The following is a 20,971-nucleotide window of genomic DNA, read 5'->3' on the forward strand; positions in this document are numbered from 1 at the left end:
CCCATATAGCACTATGCAGCCTCCATATAGCATTACACAGCCAACATATAGCACTATACTACGCAGCCACCATATAGCACTATGCAGCCCCATATAGTATTATGCACCCTAATATAGTTTGCAGCCTCCATATCGTTTTATGCACCCCCATAGGCCTCTGGCCACCATGATTAAATACACTTATCCTTGTCCCCTACTTCTCCAGTCTCCTCAGTGTGTCCACTGTTCTGCAACTCTGCATATATTAGCACAGCAGGCGCGCAGTAGTAATATCATCATGCAACGCTGTGCTGAGCTATCCGAGCGCAGACACAGCTGGAGCATGATGACAGAGGGAGCGCTGCGCTCCTTCTCATCATTGCTTTCAATTGTATGGGCATCTGCGATGCCGATACAATTAAAAGTGCGATCCTTGGTAGGGAGCCCGTGGGAAGCGGGGTCAGTGCTAGTGCTGGCACTGGGCCATATAGTGGTCAAGTGGCCTGCCGCTATTGGCAGTACGCCACTTGCTCCCTGTCGACTGTGAGTAGGCCCCCCTGGCGGTCCAGGGGCCTGGCACTTGCCCAGATGCTGACGCCAGCCCTGATGAGGAGGACATTAAATAACATTGGATTGTATGGCAAGGAGCAAGCTTCTGCTCTCCAAAAATATTGTTGAGGACTATCTTGAGTTTGTTAAATGTCACCAGAATAAGACAGATTGCTATGGGAACAATATTTGGTGGAAGAATTGGACCAAAATTGAGCTTTTTGGTTTAAATGAGAAGCATTATATTTGAATAAACAAAACCAGTGAATTATATTTACAAATTTCAAATGTTATGTAAAACTCGGTGGTATAGTATCAGGGTTTGGACTTGTTTTGCTTCATCCAGGTCAGAATGGCTTGCCATTATTGATGGAACAAATAGCTCTGAGTATCATCAAGAAATTTTAAAGGAAAATGCCAGGAAGTCTGTCCATGTGCTGAATATCATGGGAATGTGGGTCATGCAAGACAATGACGCAGAGCACACAAGTTTTTTACAATAGACATGTTAAACTGGTATTCCCATTTTCAAGATCTTATTCCAATATGTTGCAGGTGTAATATTAATAATATTATCAAATACCTCCAATTAGAAATGTAGTATAGTTTTCCTGATTAGCTATGTCACTTACCTCATCTGCAGGGCATTGCAGTAGCTCATGTATCCATGGTTATAACCACGGGTGGGATTCAAATTTAAAACAACAGGTTCTCTGTAAACCCCGTCCATTTGAAAACCACTCCCATTCTGTAACCACACCCATTTTGTTAGCCACACCCATTTTATTGTACTTTCCTCAACCAAAAATACAAGTAATTTAAAGTAAAATCTCTTTCCTCTTCTTCCCCTCCTCTACCTTCACTCTCCTGTCCAGCACCAGTTGTTCCAGTCACTGTCAGTCATATTGTATTAAACAGTTTTTCTACAATTTTTAAAAATTATTACTAAAGGAGCCCTGCTAAAATTGGAATGGACGACCTTCCCCATAGAGATCTCATCCCATGTGGCTGCTTTTCCAGTTGAGATCCCATCACATGTGGCTCCTTTCCCCCTACAGATCCCATCCCATGTGGTCTCTTTCTCCTGCAGATCCCATCCCATGTGGCTCCTTTCCCCCTACAGCTCCCATCCCATGTGGCCTCTTTTCCATGCAGATCCCATGCCATTATGGCCTCTTTCCCCTGCTGATCCCATCCCATTATAGCCTCTTTCCCTTGCAGATCCTATCCCATTATGGCCTCTTTCCCCAGCAGATCCGATCATAGCCTCTTCCCCAGCAGATCCCATCATAGCCTCTTTCCCTAGCAGATCCCATCCCATTATGGCCTCTTTCCCCTGCAGATCCCATCCCATTATAGCCTCTTTTCCATGCAGATCCCATCCCATTATGGCCTCTTTCCCCTGCTGATCCCATCCCATTCTGGCCTCTTTCCCCTGCAGATCCTATCCCATTATGGCCTCTTTCCCCAGCAGATCCCATCATAGCCTCTTTCCGCTGCAGATCCCATCATAGCCTCTTTCCCTAGCAGATCCCATCCCATTATGGCCTCTTTCCCCTGCAGATCCCATCCCATTATGGCCTCTTTCCCCAGCAGATCCCATCATAGCCTCTTTCACCAGCAGATCCCATCCCATTATGGCCTCTTTCCCCTGCAGATCCCATCCCATTATGGCCTCTTTCCCCTGCAGATCCCATCCCATTATGGCCTCTTTCCCCTGCAGATCCCATCACATTATGGCCTCTTTCCCTAGCAGATCCCATCCCATTATGGCCTCTTTCCCCTGCAGATCCCATTCCATTATGGCTTCTTTCCCCTGCAGATCCCATCATAGCCTCTTTCCCTAGCAGATCCCATACCATTGTGGCCTCTTTCCCCTGCAGATCTCATCATCACCTCTTTCCCCAGCAGATCTCATCCCATGTGCTATTTTCCACTGCCGATCTCATCCCACGTGGCCCCTTTTCCCATATAGTTCCCTTCTTATGTGGCTCCTCTCCCCTGCAGATTCTTGTCTCCCTGCATCTTCGGCTCACTGAGCGCTAACCTGCTCCAAGCACTGGGGCGGCCTCTCCTCTGTCTTCTGTCCCCCTCCATGGCACACTGCAGTCACACTGACGCTTGCAGGCGGTAGAAGGATGAGCAACCTCACCTCGCTGGCGTGACCTCTGCAGCGTCAGCGCGTCACTGCACGTCAGGTCAGGTAGCAAACAGGCTCCACTGAACCCGGAAGTGTGGCACATATGGAGGTATGGGGATTCATTTGTGTTAGTGTCTTAAAGACACTAACACAAGTGAATACAGAGAACCGGATCGCCGGAGCCGTTTCTTGCCAGTTCTGGGAACTGGCTGCTATTTTAACAACTGGTTCGCCCAAACTGGACGGAACCGGCTGAATCCCACCCCTTTTTATAACCAATAGCAACTAACAGTTACTATATGTGTAGTCATAACTTTGGATACCTATGCTACCGTAATGCCCTGCACATGAGGTAAGTGACATAGGTAATCAGGAGAACTATACTACATTTCTAATTGGAGATATTTACTAATATTATTATCATATAGTGCTTACTGAGATACTATCTTGGTGATGGGAATATCTTTTTAAAGAAGAATAAAGTTACATTTTTCTAATGTAAGTGAAGTCCTGACCTTAATCCTGTGGAAAAGTTGTGGAAGGACCAAAAACGAACAGTTTTTGGTAAAAAAAAAATAATCAAACAAACAAAAAAAGTAAACAAAAGGTTAAGGCTGTTTTGTAATGAGAAATGAGCTAAATTTCTCTAAGCTGATTTGCAGGACTAAGTAATAAACATCTACCGGAAACGATTTTAGATACAATCATTGTTGTACAAGGGGATCACAGCAAGTTTAAAGCAAAGGTTTACATGCTTTTAACACAAAAGTGAGTGGATCATTTTCCTTAATTAAAAATTGACATGACGACATTGTCTAATATTTTTGAATGCATTATTATTAGTTTTCTTTATTTACTTTTAGAACTTGTGTAAAAATTGAAGATAATTTTAGATTACATTTATTAAGATAAGCGTGAAATTCTGAAGGGTTCACAAACTTTCAAGCACAACTGTAGTCAGAACCTTTAAGATCTATAGTAAATTTTTCAAAAGATACAGTAAAAAACCTAATTCCGCTATTTCGTTTGGGGTTTCACATTTACAACTATCATTTTGCAGTGCTAATTACATGGAAAACAAATATTTATTTATTTACTCTCATTTTATAATTTAGATGTTAAAAACATTCTTACTTTAGTGAAAATAATTTTTTATTTTTTGTCAACATTTTCAGAAATCCATAACTTTCTTTTTTGTTAATGAGTCTTGTTTTTTGCACGCTGAGTTGACTCGTATATTGATACAATTTTGAGATACATATGACGATTTTGAGTGTTTTTAGGGGGACATGCATCTGCCAATAATGAGCATTCCAGGCATTTTATTTTTTTATCATTATATTTATAGTGCAGGTCTAATTTTTATATTTTCATAGACTGGACTTGTATGGCAGCTACACTAACAAATTTATTTTGTCATTTCTTTATATTTGAAATGTGAAAGGAGAGGGATAATAAACTTTTTTTCTTTAGATTTATTCATTCTTTTACTTTTTTTTACTGTTTAGCACTTGAGGTATTTGAGCCTAAGATTGATGACTCCATAATATTGGAGTACATAGTGAAAATCATGGTTGCTTATGAAATCCAGGGGTACTAAGAGAACAAAGACACATAGAAAGTGCTTAAAAAGAACCTGTCATCAAGTTCATGCTAGCTAGAATAAAGGTTTGGGCATTATGGCACTGTTATACTGGTTCAATAGGTACCTTCATTGTTCAAATACACAGCCTGGTTTTGTTTAAAGGGAACTTGTCATCAGAAATGTACCTGTAAACCTAAAAGTTTCCCCCTCTGCAGCTCCTGGGCTGCATTCTAGCAAGCTTCCTATAGTTTTTGTGGCCCCTTTTATACCAAAACAAATACTTTATAAACTTGTACCTTTTCGTATGCAAATTTTGAAAATTATCCATGGGGGCGGGCTGCCTGGTGTCGGTTACTGTCCTCCTGCCGATTTACGCCGCCCCCGAACGCTGAATTTCAAACCTCAGGACGCCGCCCCTGGGCGCCCGTGGTCCCGCGCATGCGCTGTGCGACTGTAGCGGTGCCGTGCACTGTGTGCACGTGTGACCGCTGGTGACGCTTTGCGCGGACACGAGGTTATGGGCGGCGCTGTGAGTGTCATCAGCAAGTGCCGCCCATAACCTGGTGACCGCACTTTCCCCTATTCCTCCAGCGTTCTGCACAAGAGCTTGCTGGCCAGATGATCGGACGTCACCTCCTTCCCATTCTGCTCAGCAGCAGGAAATAGATGGGAGGAGCGGACAGAGCAGGAGAGCATAGGTTACCGGGAGACACGGCGAGCATCTGAGCGACGTACACAGTAAAAAAAAACATGTAAAATCAGTCACACATTGTCTTCTGCAACGTCAAAAGCACTAAACGTTGTTTTTTTTTGTCTCCAACTCGCTGACTCTCCCCGTGTCTATATCTCTACCTTCACACTCTTTTTTTTTTTCTGTTTTTCTCACTCCGTTTCACTCTTTGTATTTGTCTATTTCTCTTTATACAGTTAGGTCCAGAAATATTTGGACAGTGACACAATTTTCGCGAGTTGGGCTCTGCATGCCACCACATTGGATTTGAAATGAAACCTCTACAACAGAATTCAAGTGCAGATTGTAACGTTTAATTTGAAGGTTTGAACAAAAATATCTGATAGAAATTGTAGGAATTGTACACATTTCTTTACAAACACTGCACATTTTAGGAGGTCAAAAGTAATTGGACAAATAAACCAAACCCAAACAAAATATTTTTATTTTCAATATTTTGTTGCAAATCCTTTGGAGGCAATCACTGCCTTAAGTCTGGAACCCATGGACATCACCAAACGCTGGGTTTCCTCCTTCTTAATGCTTTGCCAGGCCTTTACAGCCGCAACCTTCAGGTCTTGCTTGTTTGTGGGTCTTTCCGTCTTAAGTCTGGATTTGAGCAAGTGAAATGCATGCTCAATTGGGTTAAGATCTGGTGATTGACTTGGCCATTGCAGAATGTTCCACTTTTTTGCACTCATGAACTCCTGGGTAGCTTTGGCTGTATGCTTGGGGTCATTGTCCATCTGTACTATGAAGCACCGTCCGATCAACTTTGCGGCATTTGGCTGAATCTGGGCTGAAAGTATATCCCGGTACACTTCAGAATTCATCCGGCTACTCTTGTCTGCTGTTATGTCATCAATAAACACAAGTGACCCAGTGCCATTGAAATCCATGCATGCCCATGCCATCACGTTGCCTCCACCATGTATTACAGAGGATGTGGTGTGCCTTGGATCATGTGCCGTTCCCTTTCTTCTCCAAACTTTTTTCTTCCCATCATTCTGGTACAGGTTGATCTTTGTCTCATCTGTCCATAGAATACTTTTCCAGAACTAAGCTGGCTTCATGAGGTGTTTTTCTGCAAATTTAACTCTGGCCTGTCTATTTTTGGAATTGATGAATGGTTTGCATCTAGATGTGAACCCTTTGTATTTACTTTCATGGAGTCTTCTCTTTACTGTTGACTTAGAGACAGATACACCTACTTCACTGAGAGTGTTCTGGACTTCAGTTGATGTTGTGAACGGGTTCTTCTTCACCAAAGAAAGTATGCGGCGATCATCCACCACTGTTGTCATCCGTGGACGCCCAGGCCTTTTTGAGTTCCCAAGCTCACCAGTCAATTCCTTTTTTCTCAGAATGTACCCGACTGTTGATTTTGCTACTCCAAGCATGTCTGCTATCTCTCTGATGGATTTTTTCTTTTTTTCAGCCTCAGGATGTTCTGCTTCACCTCAATTGAGAGTTCCTTAGACCGCATGTTGTCTGGTCACAGCAACAGCTTCCAAATGCAAAACCACACACCTGTAATCAACCCCAGACCTTTTAACTACTTCATTGATTACAGGTTAATGAGGGAGACGCCTTCAGAGTTAATTGCAGCCCTTAGAGTCCCTTGTCCAATTACTTTTGGTCCCTTGAAAAAGAGGAGGCTATGCATTACAGAGCTATGATTCCTAAACCCTTTCTCCGATTTGGATGTGAAAACTCTCATATTGCAGCTGGGAGTGTGCACGTTCAGCCCATATTATATATATAATTGTATTTCTGAACATGTTTTTGTAAACAGCTAAAATAACAAAACTTGTGTCACTGTCCAAATATTTCTGGACCTAACTGTATATCCCTCTCTTTCTCTCTATCCCTCTATATTTCTATTTCTTTCTCTGTCTTTTTCTCTCTCTGTTTCACTGTTTGCATTTCTCTGTTTATTTCTCTCTTTATTATTTTTCTCTATCTCTTTCTCTATCCCTCTCTCTTTTTTATCTCACTATTTCTCTTTATTTCTCTTTCTATGTTGCTCTGTCTCTCTCTTTTCCCCTCTATCCCTCTCTCTTTTTATTTCCCCCTCTTTTTCCCCCTTTCCCCCCCCTCTTCCCCCCCTCTCCCCCTCTCCACCCCCCTCTTTTTTCCCCCTCTTTTTTCCCCCTCTTTCTCTATCCCCCTCTTTTCCCCCCTCTTTTTTCCCTCTTTTTTTCCATCTTTTTCCCTCTCACTCTGTTGCACTCTTTGCATTTCTCTGTTTATTTCTCTCTCCTCTTTCACTCTGTTTCTCTCTCTTTCTATTTCTCTCTATCCCTCTCTTTCTCCTCTCTTTCTCTATCCCACTCTAACACCTCTCTTTTTACCTCTCTTTATCACTCTGTTTCACTATTTGCATTTATTTCTATGTCTATTTCTCTCTCTCTTTTTCTCTCTATCCCTCTCTTTTTCTCTCTATCCCTCTATTTCGCTAACTTACTCTATCCCTCTCTTTCTATTTCTCTTTCTTTTTCTCTCACTCCATTTCACTCTTTGTATTTCACTGTCTATTTCTCTTTCTCTGTCTTTCAATCTATCCCTCTCTTTCTATATTTTTTTTCTTTCTCTATCCCTCTCTATATATATCCCTCTATCTCTAATTCTGGTTTTCTCTCTCTTTTTCTCTCTTTCTCACTCTGTTTCACTCTTTGTATTTATGTCTGTTTATTTTGTTCGTAATCTATTCGTCTGTTTCGTGCAATTTCTCTTTCTCTCTTTTTTTCTGTCTCTTTTTTTCTTTCTTTCTCTTTTTCTCTCTCCCTCTGTTTCACTCTGTTTGTATTTCTTTGTTTTTTTCTCTCTCTCTGTCTATCCCTCGCTTTCTGTATATCTTGCCCTTTATTTGTCTGTCTCTCTCTTTGTCTCTATTGCTCTCTGTATCTCACTATTTCTCTTTATTTCTCTTTCTATGTTGCTCTGTCTCTCTCTTTTCCCCTCTCTATTTCTCTCTCTTTCTCTCTGTGTATCTCTCTATCTCAATGTTTCTGTGTGTGTCTCTCTGTGTGCCTCTTTCTCTCTATCATTTTATGTCTATTGACGGCAAAGTAGCGGAAGCCAAGTTTGTTACATTGCAAGCAGAAGAGAAGAACAGAAGAGAAGAAAAGAGAAAAGTAAAATAAAAATAAATACACAACTATAAGCACATATACGCCAAGAAATAATAAAATATTAATGTTATTGCACATCTCTCCTTTTTGTTATATCTATCCTTCATATTTTTCCCTCTCTATTAACCTGTATCTACACCTATATGTCTCTCTACATCTGTCTATATTTCTCGCTCTCTATATATGTCTCTGTTACCTTCTATATTTCTTTCTATCTTTCTCTCTCTGTTGCGCTCTCTTTCTCCCTCTCTATCTATCTTTATATTCATGTCTCTTGTTTTCTCTCTTTCTTTCTATCTTTCTCTATTTCTCTTTCTCTATTTCTCTCTGTCGCTCTTTCTCTATCGCTCTCTTTCTCTCGCTTCTTGTCTCTCTGTCTATCTGTCTCTCTTTCTCCCTCTCTCTCTCCGTCTCAATTTATCTCTTTCTCTCTTTTTTTCTCTGTCTCTCACTATTTCTCTCTCTATATTTCTATTTCTCTTTCTCCATCTTTCTTTATCTTTGTTGCTCTCTCTCTATCTCTTTCTCTCTATCGCTCTCTCTCTTTCTCTCACTCCTCTCTCTGTCTATCTTTCTCTCTTTTTCTCTGTCGCCCACTATTTCTCTTTCTTTCTCTTTGTCAATCTTTCTTTATCTTTGTCGCTCTTTTTCTGTTTCCCTCTCTCTATTTATCTCTCTCTCTCTCTCTCTCTTTCTACCTCGATCTCTTTTTATATTGATTTCTCTTTCTCTATCTTTCTCTCTTTCTTTTCGCGCATTTTGATACAAACCAAAGTAAAGGCATAAGGCTGGTATTCTCACACTGGTGAGCCCCACGTTATGGGAAGCCACCCACCCTGATAATTTCAGCCATCAGGCGCACGTAATTGCCGCATCCATTAGATGCGACAGTCCTGGGACTCTACCAGGCTCATCCCCAATTGCCCTGTTGCGGTGGCAAGAACGGTAATAAGGGGTTAATGGAAGTAGACCATAGCTGCCATCAAGTCCTAGGTTAATCATGGCAGGCGTCTTCCCGAGATACCTTTCATGATTAACCTGTAAGTTACATAAAATACAAACACATATCCCAAAAAAAACTTCATTTTGAGTAAAAAACAAAAAAAAAATCCAACCCTCTTTAACCACTTTATTAACAACCAAACACCCTGCCAGGTACGGCGTAATCCACACGACATTACACGACGCTCTCAGCTATGTTACATGAAACTGACAGGAGCAGTCACACACCATACCACTCTGTGTCAGCTTCACGCAGCAACTTAAGTGAGCCGCACGATCAACGATGACGTCAGTCACGTGACACGCGGCCACTGCTTCATCCTCCAACTGTGACAGCAATTCGCCCGAGTGACTTAAGTGAGCTGCGCGATTGGCGATGATGTCACATGTGAGTTGTGGTTTCGGGTGGAGGACTCCAGCTGGCCTCGGGTAAGCTGAGCAACGGCATCGCTGATCACGCTGCTCACTTATGGGGATCTGCGGCCAGCGTTGAGTATTTTACGGGTGACCGATAATCAGGACGCGACACACAAACTGAGCTTGGGGATGACAATGAAGTCGGGTGAAGTTCATCCCAGTTCATTCTCATCGCGCAACTCTGTCTACTGTCAGCGGGCATGTAGCAGAGCTCAATGCCGTCGGACCGCACTGTCAAAAATGATAGCAAAATGCATGCACAACGTATGCAAAATGTTTCCAAAATGCAGTGTTTACAGTTCTGAGGGTGCGTTATTTTTTGCCCTGCTCAGAGCGTAAGGTGCCCACATACCCTAAGGGGTACTTTACACGTTGCGACATCACTAGCATTTGCTATCGATGTCCAGCGCGATAGCACCCGCCCCCATCGTACATGCGATATCTTGTGATTGCTGCCGTAGCGAAAAAAACTATCGCTACGGCACCATCACATGCACATACCTGGTCGGCGAAGACGCTGTGACTGCCGACCAATCCCTCCTTTAAGGGTGAGATGCGTTTGGCGTCACAACCATGTCACCGCGATGTCACTAGGCGGCCGCCCAATAGAAGTGGAGGGGAGGATATGAGAGGGACATTACATCCCGCCCACCTCCTTCCTTCCGCATTGATGGTGGATGCAGGTAAGGAGATGTTTGTCGTTACGGCGGTGTCACACACAGCGATGTGTGACGCCACAGGAGCGACAAACAACATCATATCTCCTGATGTAGTGACATTATTGAAATGTACGATGTTACACAGATCAGCGATTTTGAACGCTTCTGTGCTCGTTCATCATCGAACTTAGGATTTACACGTTGCTATGTCGCTACCGGTGCCGGATGTGCGTCACTAACGCCGTGACCCCGACGATATATCGGTAGCGATGGCGCAATGTGTAAAGTATCCCTAAAGCCCGCTTTACACGCTACGATATCGCTACAGCGATGTCGTTGGGGTCACGCAATTTGTGACGCACATCCGGCCACTGTAGCGATCTCGTTGTGTGTGACTCCTGTGAGCAATTTTGAATCTTCGCAAAAAAATTCAATATCGCTCATCGGTGACATGGGGGTCCTCTGCCAATTATCGTTTCTATGGCTTGGGCGAAGTTGTTCCTTGTTCCTGCGGCAGCACACATCGCTACATGTGACGACGCAGAAACAAGGAACCTCACCTTACCTGCGTCCCGCCAGCAATGATGAAGGAAGGTGGTGGGCGGGATGTTCGTCCCGCTCATCTCCGCCCCTCCGCTTTGATTTGGCGGCTGCTTCGTGACGTCGCGGTGACGCCGATCAAAGCGTCCCCTTAGAAATGAGGCGGTTCGAGAGTCATGGACGGGGGAAGCGTTGATTACTCGATAAAATACTGAGCGGACGGCATTTTCAAAATACAAGTCGCCAGACCAGTGTGACTGCTGTGCATCGCCGCGCCGACAATTGATGAGTATGACAGAGGTGAGAGAGGGGGGAAATAGGGGAGAGATACAGATGTAGAGAGAATGATAGATGTAAAGAGTAGATCTAAAAAAAAAAAGAGATAAAAGAGGTGCAATCAAACTATTATGTTTTTTTATATTTCCTATATCTGCTTATAATACTGTATTTATTTATAAATAAATAGAAATAGAGAGCGACAAAGAAAAAGTGAAATAGAAAGAAATAGTAATAGCCAGAGCAAAATATAGAGAGAGATAGAAAGAAAGATATAGACAGAGAGAAAGAGATAGAGAGCGCGACAAAGAGAAATAGATAGAAATAGTCAGAGACAGAAAGAAATATAGAAAGAGAGAGAAAGAATGACGGAGAGAGAGAAATAGAGATAGAGAGAGAGGGAGAAAGAGATACAGAGAGAGAGAGAGAGGGAGAAAGAGAGACATAGAGAGAGTGAGAGAAAAAGAGAGAGCGAGATAAAGATAGAAAGAGACAAAGACAGACAGACAGACAGACAGAGAGACATACACAGAGAGACAGACACACAGAGACAAAGACACATAGAGAGACAGAGAGACAGACGTAGAGAGACACAGAGACACAAAGAGACACACAGAGAGACACACACAGATACACACACAGAGACACACAGAGAGACACACAAAGAGAAACAGAGACAGAGAGACACACATAGACACACAGAGAGACACACAGAGACAGAAAGAGAATTAGAGCGCCAAAGAGAAAGTGAAATAGAAAGAAATAGTGATAGCCATAGATAAATATAGAAAGAGAGAAAGATAGACTGAGACAGAGAGAAATAGAGACAGAGAGAGCGAGAGAAAGAGAGAGCAAGAGAAAGACAGAGAGAGAGAGCTACAAAGAGAAAGAGAAATAGAGCGAGATAGTGAGAGAAAAATAGAGAAAGAGAGAGAAAGATATAGACAGCGATAGAGAGGGAGAAAGAAAGAGAGATAGACAAAGAGAAAGAGAGAGGAGGAATATAGAAAAAGAGAAAGAGAGAGAGATATGAATATAAAAAGAGGGAGGGAGAAAGAGACACAGAGCAACAGAGAGAGAAAGAAATACAGACAGAGAGAGCGACAGAGAAAGAGAAATAGAGCCAGGGAGAGAAAGATATAGACAGAGATAGAGAGGGAAAGAGACAGAGAGAAAGAGCGAGAGAAATAGAGATAGAGAGAAAGAGAGAGAGAATAAGAGACATGAATTTAAAAATAGATAGAGAGGGAGAAAGAGTGAGCAACAGAGAGAGAAAGATAGAAGGAAATATAGAAGGTAACAGAGACATATATAGAGAGCAAGAGATATAGACAGATGTATAGAGACATATCGGTGTAGAGATATAGGTTAATAGAGAGGGATAAATATGAAGGAAAGATCTAACAAAAAGGAGAGATGTGCAATAACATTAATATTTTATTATTTCTTTTCGTATATGTGCTTATAATTGTGTATTTATTTTTATTTTACTTTTCTCTTTTCTTCTCTTCTGTTCTTCTCTTCTGCTTGCAATGTAACAAACTTGGCTTCCACTACTTTGCTGTCAATAGACAGATAAAATGATAGAGAGCAAGAGACACACAGAGAGACACACACAGAAACATTGAGATAGAGAGATACACAGAGAGAAAGAGAGAGAAATAGAGATAGAAATAGAGAGAGACAGAGAGGGGAAAAGAGAGAGAGACAAAGAGAGCGACAGAGAAAGAAATAAAGAGAGAAATAGTGAGATAAAGAGAGAAATAGAGACAAAGAGAGAGACAAAGAAAGGGAAATATATACAGAAAGTGAGGGATAGACAGAGAGAGAAAAAGAGAGAAAAAGACAAAGACATACAAAGAGAGTGAAACGGAGAGAGAAAAATAGAGAAAAAAAAAGTGAAAGAGAAATAGCACGAAACAGAGGGATAGATCGAGAAAGCAATAGATAGACATAAATACAAAGAGTGAAACAGAGTGAGAAAGAGAGAAAAAGAGAAAATGAGAGAGAGATAGAGTAATAGAGAGAAAGAAAGAGAGAGGGATAGAGAGAGAGGGATAGAGAAAGAGCAAAAAATATAGAGAGGGATAGAGAGAAAGGCAAAGAAAGAGAAATAGACAGAGAAATACAAAGAGTGAAACGGAGTGAGAAAAAGAGAGAAAAAGAAAGAGAAATACAGAGAAAGAGAGGGATAGAGTAAGATAGAGAAAAAGAGGGATAGAGAGCGGGAGAAAGAGAGATAGAAATAAAGAGATACACAGGGAAAGAGAGGCATAGAGAGAGAGAGAAATAGATATAGAAAGAAATCCAAATAGTGAAACAGAGTGATAAAGAGAGAGAAAGAGTGATAGAGAGAAAAATAGTGAAAGAGCGAGGGAAAAAAGAGGGAAAAAGAGAGTGAGAAAGAGGGAAAAAAAAGAGAGGGAAAAAGAGGTAAAAAAAGAGAGGGAAAAAGAGAGGGAAAAAAAGAGGGAAAAAGAGTGGGAAAAAAGAGAGGGAAAAAGAGGGGGAAAAAGAGAGGGAGAAAGAGTGAGAAAGAGAGGGGGAAAAAGGGGGGGATAGAGAAAGAGAGACAAAAAAGAGAGAGGGATAGAGAAATAGAGAGAAAAAGGAGAGATAAAGAAATAAACAGAGAAATGCAAAGAGTGAAACCGAGTGAGAGAAAAAAAGACAGAAAAAGAGAGAAATAGAGAGAAATAGAGGGATAGAGAGGGATAGAGTAAGATAGAGAAAGAGGGATAGAGAGAAAGAGAAAGAGGGATAGAAAGAGAGATAGAGAGAGAAAGAGAGGAATAGAGAGAGAGAGAGAAAGAGAGGGATAGAGAGAGAAATAGAGAGCTGGAGAGAGATAGAAATAAAGATAGACAGGGATAGAGAGGCATAGAGAGAGAGACAGAAAGAAATGCAAATAGTGAAACAGAGTGATAAAGAGAGAAAAATAGCGAAATAGCGAGGGAAAAAAGAGGGAAAAAGAGAGGGAGAAAGAGGGGAAAAAAAAGAGAGGGAGAAAGAAGGAAAAAAAAAGAGAGGGGAAAAGAGAGGGGAAAAAAGAGGGAAAAAGAGAGGGAGAAAGAGGGGAAAAGAGGGGGGAAAAAGGTGGAAAAGAGGGGGGAGGAGAGGGGGGAAAAAGAGGGGGGAGAGGGGGAAAAAGAGGGGGGGAGAGGGGGAAAAGAGAGAGAGGGATAGAGAAAGAGATAGAGAAAAATAATAAAGAGAGAGAAATAAACAGAGAAATGCAAACAGTGAAACAGAGAGAGAAAAAGACAGAGAAAGAAATAGAAATATAGAGGGATAGAGAGAAAGAGAGGGATATATAAAGAGAAATAGACAAATACAAAGAGTGAAACGGAGTGAGAAAAACAGAAAAAAAAGAGTGTGAAGGTAGAGATATAGACACGGGGAGAGTCAGCGAGTTGGAGACAAAAAAAAAATAACGTTTAGTGCTTTTGACGTTGCAGAAGACAATGTGTGACTGATTTTACATGTTTTTTTTTACTGTGTACGTCGCTCAGATGCTCGCCGTGTCTCCCCGTAACCTATGCTCTCCTGCTCCGTCCGCTCCTCACATCTATTTCCTGCTGCTGAGCAGGATGGGAAGGAGGTGACGACCGATCATCTGGCCAGCATGCGCTTGTGCAGAATGCTGGAGGAATAGGGGAAAGTGCGGTCATGAGGTTATGGGCGGCACTTGCTGATGACACTCACAGCGCCGCCCATAACCTCGTGTCCGCGCAAAGCGTCACCAGCGGTCACACGTGCACACAGTATACGGCACCGCTACAGTCGCACAGCACATGCGCGGAACCACGGGCGCCCAGGGACGGTGTCCTGAGGTTTGAAATTCAGCGTTCGGGGGCGGCGTAAATCAGCAGGAGGACAGTAACCGACACCAGGCAGCCCGCCCCCATGGATAATTTTCAAAATTTGCATACGAAAAGGTACAAGTTTATAAAGTATTTATTTTGGTATAAAAGGGGCCACAAAAACTATAGGAAGCTTGCTAGAATGCAGCCCAGGAGCTGCAGAAGGGGAAAATTTTAGGTTTACAGGTACATTTCTGATGACAGGTTCCCTTTAATTTACATTAGAAGGTTGGGTTTTCTAAGATCTTTGTACATCGTGGGCAAGACTGTGGGTAAAGTCTTTTGGCTCTGTCCCAGTCATGTCACTGCCTCTGGTGTTTGTAGCTTTGTATTGTTTTTTAAATTTTGCACTGTTACCTGCACACTAACCTCCTGGTGGGCTCCAGGAAAAAGGCACCAGTAGTGCCACATGCACACACTGATCTCCCAGTGGGCTTCAATAAAATGGTTCCGGTAGCGACAGATTGTGATCTCGGCTTAACGGAAAGCTCAATGATGCCCACCAGACCAGAAGGTCAGTGTGTGCCAGTGTAAAATTTAAAACAATATGAAGATCCAGAAACCAGATACTGTAGATGAGCTGAAGACCCTACCCACAGTCTCGCCTGAATGCACAAGGCGCTTAGAAAACCCAAACTTCCAATGTATATTAAACAAAAACCAGGCAGCAGATTTGTACACTGCTTCACCACCACTACCACAGCTGCCGCCTCACCACCGCGCGGAGCTACCGCCTCACCACCGCGCGGAGCTGCGACCCAACCTACACCCACCTACTGTCTCCTCCCCAAAATCCGATAGAATGTGAGCCTGCAAGGGCAGGGTCCTCTTCCTTCTGTACTAGTCTGTCTATTGTAACTTGTATATGTATTCTGTATGTAACCCCCTTCTCATGTATAGCACCATGGAATTAATGGTGCTCTATAAATAAATATTAATAAAATAATAATGATAATAATAATTATAATAGTACCAAATCCTTTATTTTAACAAACATGATCCTGATTACAGGTTCTCTTTGCTACCTCTGAGATGGCATCATGGTGGTTTCATGGTCCTGGTTTCAAATCTCACAAAGGAAACAAGAAAAGAGTTTGAATGTTCTCCCTGTGTTTGTATGGGTTTACCCTTGCACAAAGGCAACAGCACACTGATAGGGAATTTAGATCCCCCAGTGCTATGGAATAAATGGTGCTATATGAGTAAAAAAAATAAATATTAGTGCTGTTAAAAGCAGAATGCAGCTATATTACACAGTGTGCACCAACACAGCACACTCAATTCTTTACTTCTCACAGCATAACACTCACAGTGAAAGTAATTAATTATGTGTTGTTTTTAGATTTCTCAAGGTTAAAATTATGATTGCTATAATTTTCTGATCTTTCCTGTTTTGTTTTTTTTTATCCAGCATCTACTTCTACTGGTAAGTTATAATAATGAATTTTCTGCAATTGTGTTGTAGCATTTATGTAATGTATTTGCATAACTATGGTCATAATAAAAGTATTTCAAGCAGCAGAAGGACAATATAGAAAATGAAGGACAGGCAGGATATGGTCCAACTGCAATATACAGAGCCAGTGCTCATGTGCTAATGGCAGATGCAGCACAGTATGGAATATAAAGGACAGGCAGTAATGTCAAGCTATTTAGTGGCAGTAGTTGTAGCTATTCTAGTAGTGGCAGCAGCAGTACAATAAGAAATATAATGGAAACAGAGGAGATGTTTGGCAGTGTAGAGACAGAAACCGTACAGTATGAAATATATTGAAGAGCATGGAGATGTTTTTCTATGTAGGGATAGTGGTAATTGCCATTCTAGGATGGGCAGGAAAGTGGACATCAATATATATAATGGTCAAGGAGAAGATGTGTGGCATTGTAGAGACAGTGATAATAGCAGTGCAAGTACAGTGTGTAATATAAAGAACAGAAAGGAGATGTTGGGCTGTTTCAGGGCAGTAGCACTGGCATCAGCAGCAGTACAGTATGAATCATGATAGACAGAGTGGCAACAGCATAGTTTTGCTAGTGATAAATAGCCAGGCTTCACAAATAGCAATGGAAGACTTAGGGGTACTTTGCACGTTGTGACATCGCTACTGCGATATCGTCGGGGTCAAATCGAAAGTGACGCACATCCGGCGCCAGTAACGATGTCGCAACGTGTAAAGCCTAGATGCGCCGATTTATGATCGCAAAAGCGTCGTAAATCGGCAATCTGTGTAGCGTTGGTCATTTCCATAATTTGGAGATGACCGATGTTACGATGTTGTTCCTCGTTCCTGATGCAGCACACATCGCTGTGTGTGAAGCCGCAGGAGTGAGGAACATCTCCTACCTGCGTCCCGCCGGCTATGCGGAAGGAAGGAGGTGGGCGGGATGTTTACGTCCCACTCATCTCCGCACCTCCGCCTCTATTGACCGCCTGCCGTGTGACGTCGCTATGACGCCGCACGACCCGTCCCCTAAGGAAGGAGGCGGATCGCCGGCCAGAGTGACGTCGCAGGGCAGGTAAGTGCGTGTGAAGCTGCTGTAGCGATAATGTTCGCTACGGGGCAACTATCACCAGATATCGCATGTGCAATGGGGACAGGTACTATCGCACTCGGTATTGCTAGCATCGGCCAGCGATGTCGCAGCGTGCAAAGTACCCCTTAAACATTGGCATCATACAGAGGTTTGTGATAAAACTTAAGGCTCCTTTACTGACTAATTTTCTCAAATGTAAGGTTTTCCGCACATTTGTTGAGGACAATCTTGCCTGTTTTGGAGTGATAACATCATCTGCAACATTACATGGGAGGGTGAACAAGACAGTATACTGATGGCAAAGTGGACTGGTTTCTCCCACTATTTCAATCTGCAGGCCCAGATGTTCATGACCTCAAAGATCAAAGCATCTGATGGAGGAAGGACACAGTTCAACTATGACTGAACTTTGTGTCTCGGTTTGCTATTGCATGTTGGTGCAGTGCTTGAGAAAAACAGGTCCATAATTGCTGCTGGTTTGGCTATTAGAGATGAGTAGTGATGACCAAATATACTCGACACTATTCATTACTCACACAAATATTAAGGTAGTTAAAATATCTACTACTACTTGAGTATTTTGGTATTCACCTCATGAGCTTCGAGTCCCCTCCTAGCATGTTTGGTGCCTGATTTAGAGCCACTAAACATTTAGTTCAATTACTTCACCTGAGGTCAAAGCTGGAGTTCCCATGGTATCCCAGCTATGACCTGAGGTGAACTGACCTAGGACTAAACCTTTGAATTCACAATACAATTTTTTTCTCGGTATTAAGGAGTGGCTGCCAAAAAATAGGAGGGACTGCAATATACCCTGGATGACAAGTAGAGAAGGGCCCCAGAATAAAATTTGTATAATCTCTGCCCATATGCCTCTTAACTAAACCTATCCCTCCTCCAGAAGCTAACCTTACATGGAATGCAGCTAACAGCGGTATTAATAAGGAATAGAATAGATGTAACCTTGAGAAGGGATTTTGGTTTTAGGGGGCAGCAGCAAGAATTGTACGGCTATAATCCCTGCCTATATGCTTTTAATTGAAACCTATCTGTGCTTCAGCAGCTATCCCTGCAAATGAATTCAGGTAACAGCAGTATTAATAGGAAATAGAATAAATGTAGTCCTGACAAGCGACTTTTGGTTTTAAGGTGTAGCAGCAAGGACTGTAAGGGGGGCTTTGCACACTACGACATCGCAGGTGCGATGTCGGTGAGGTCAAATCGAAAGTGACGCACATCCGGTGTCGCAGTCGATATCGTAGTGTGCAAATCCTTTTTGATACGATTAACGAGCGCAAAAGTGTCATATCATCGGTGTAGGGTCCGACATTTCCATAATGCCGGTGCAGCGACAGGTACGATGTAGTTCCTCGTTCCTGCGGCAACACACATCGCTGTGTGTGAAGCCACAGGAGTGAGGAACATCTCCTACCTGCGTCCCGGCTGCGATGCGGAAGGAAGAAGGTGGACATCCTGCTCATCTCCGCCCCTCCGCTGCTATTGGCCACCTGCCGTGTGACATCGCTGTGATGCCGCATGACCCGCCCCCTTAGGAAGGAGGCGGATCGCCGGCCAGAGTGACGTCGCAGGACAGTTCAGTGCATGTGAAGCTGGCGTAGCGATAATGTTCACTATGGCAGCAATCACAAGATATCGCTGCTGCAACGGGGGTGGGGACTATCGCGCTCAACATCGCAGCATTGGCTTGCGATGTCGCAGCGTGCAAAGTACCCCTTAGGCTATAATCCCTGCCTATATCCATCTAACCAAAACCTATCCCTCCTCCAGCAGATATCCCTACACTGAATGCACTTAACAGTCATATTAATAGGAAATAGAATAGATATAGCCATGACAAGGGATGTTTTGTTTTAGGATGCAGCAGCAAGAACTATAAGGCTATAATCCATACCTATATGTCTCTAATCCAAAACTATTCCTCCTCCAGCAGTTATTCCTCAGTACATGCAGCTGACAGCGGTACTAATAGGGAAAAGAATAGATTTAGCCCTAACAAGGGACTTTTGCTTTTAGGGTGCAGCAGCAAGTACTATAAGCCTATAATCCCTGCCTATTTGCCTTTAATCCACCCATATTTAGTGTCTATAAATCAGCAGAGAAAGATGTGAGGCAGGGACTCGAGCATGGCACTTGAACACACATGATACTTGATTAAGTACCAAAGTGTGCCCAAGCACTCTGTTACTCGATCGAGTATCGAGCAGTGGGGAGCACGCTCACCCATCACTACTGCATACCTTCATTTGTTTTTTCTGCATCTCAAGCAAAGTAGGGGCTATTGCTTCCTGGACCAAGAATTTTTACAGCTGTAAAAATAAAATCCGAAAAACAATTGCAGAATTGACCTTGTTCTAAGATTATGCAAAGTAATAATTGTTTTCTTTTCTCTTTTTTTATCTACTCAGAATCACTGATCACTGGTAAGTGCAACTAAGTAGAATAAGATTATAATGCTAAATCTATTCCTGTGCATAATGTCATGTCCTACAAATATGCAGAAACCCTGTAAATGCCAAAATGAGACGTTATAGCATTGGTCTGAATTGTAATTCCAGGCACGTACACTACTAACACTATGGAAATGTACCTTGTGAAAAAAGATGCTCTGTAGAGCATTATAGACCTTTTAGGTTACCAAAGCTCACACCAGCTGGGTCTCGCAGCAGCGGTCAACCCAATAACTTTAAGATAGCCTTTGAGGGAGGCTTTAACGTTCCTTGAGTTCCTAGCTGCTGTAACATGTGGAGGCTGTGAACTGTAGGAGCCTTAAATGTTCTCTTAAAGACTCGTTTAAGGTTTCCGGGCCTCACAACTGCCGGAAGACCCGGTGGCTGTGAGCTCCAGTAATCTTTTAGGTTACCAGAGCTCACAGCCCCGGGTCTCACATCAGCTGCCAACACAGGAATTTTAAAGGAGCCTTTAAGGTTCCTGGAGTTCTCAGTTACTTGGACATCTGGAGGCTGTGAACTCTTCTTGACCACCATGTTGGTGTGGCAATGCAGCAGTCTGGCAATGCGGCAGTCAGGTCACCAGAGATCACACCCAGGGGCTCCCTCGTGGTTCTCGGTGAACTCATTGCTGGATTGCCAGACTGTTGGATTGCAGGACACAGCCACGCAGCAATCCAGAAATTTGGCAGCGGATTCAACTGAGTTAACTGAAGGCAGTGGGGAAGTGACCGAGTGTGAACTCCGGTGACCTGACTGCCAGATTGATGGACTGCAGTACCGGCGTGTGCCACAGTTCAGCAGTCCAGAAAGCTAGTAGTGGGTTCACCAGTGGTCACACTTGGTACTATGGGAACCCAGCTGTGATCTTCGGTAAACCGACTGAAATCATCACTTCTGACAGACGGTTCTCCCGCTACCTTTTCCAGGAGATGCAGTGTTCAATCATATTTTCCATCACTGGAACTTCTGGATGTAGCAGAAATGGGATCATTGGGGGATCTCATGTAGATTATCTCGGACATGCGTTGGGTTTTGGAGGGTTAATAAATTGGTGAAAAGGGATGCTTTTCATTATTTAAAATAAAGGATTT

This window comes from Anomaloglossus baeobatrachus, chromosome 5, assembly GCF_048569485.1.
Source record: "Anomaloglossus baeobatrachus isolate aAnoBae1 chromosome 5, aAnoBae1.hap1, whole genome shotgun sequence".
In the NCBI taxonomy this organism is placed as follows: domain Eukaryota; kingdom Metazoa; phylum Chordata; class Amphibia; order Anura; family Aromobatidae; genus Anomaloglossus; species Anomaloglossus baeobatrachus.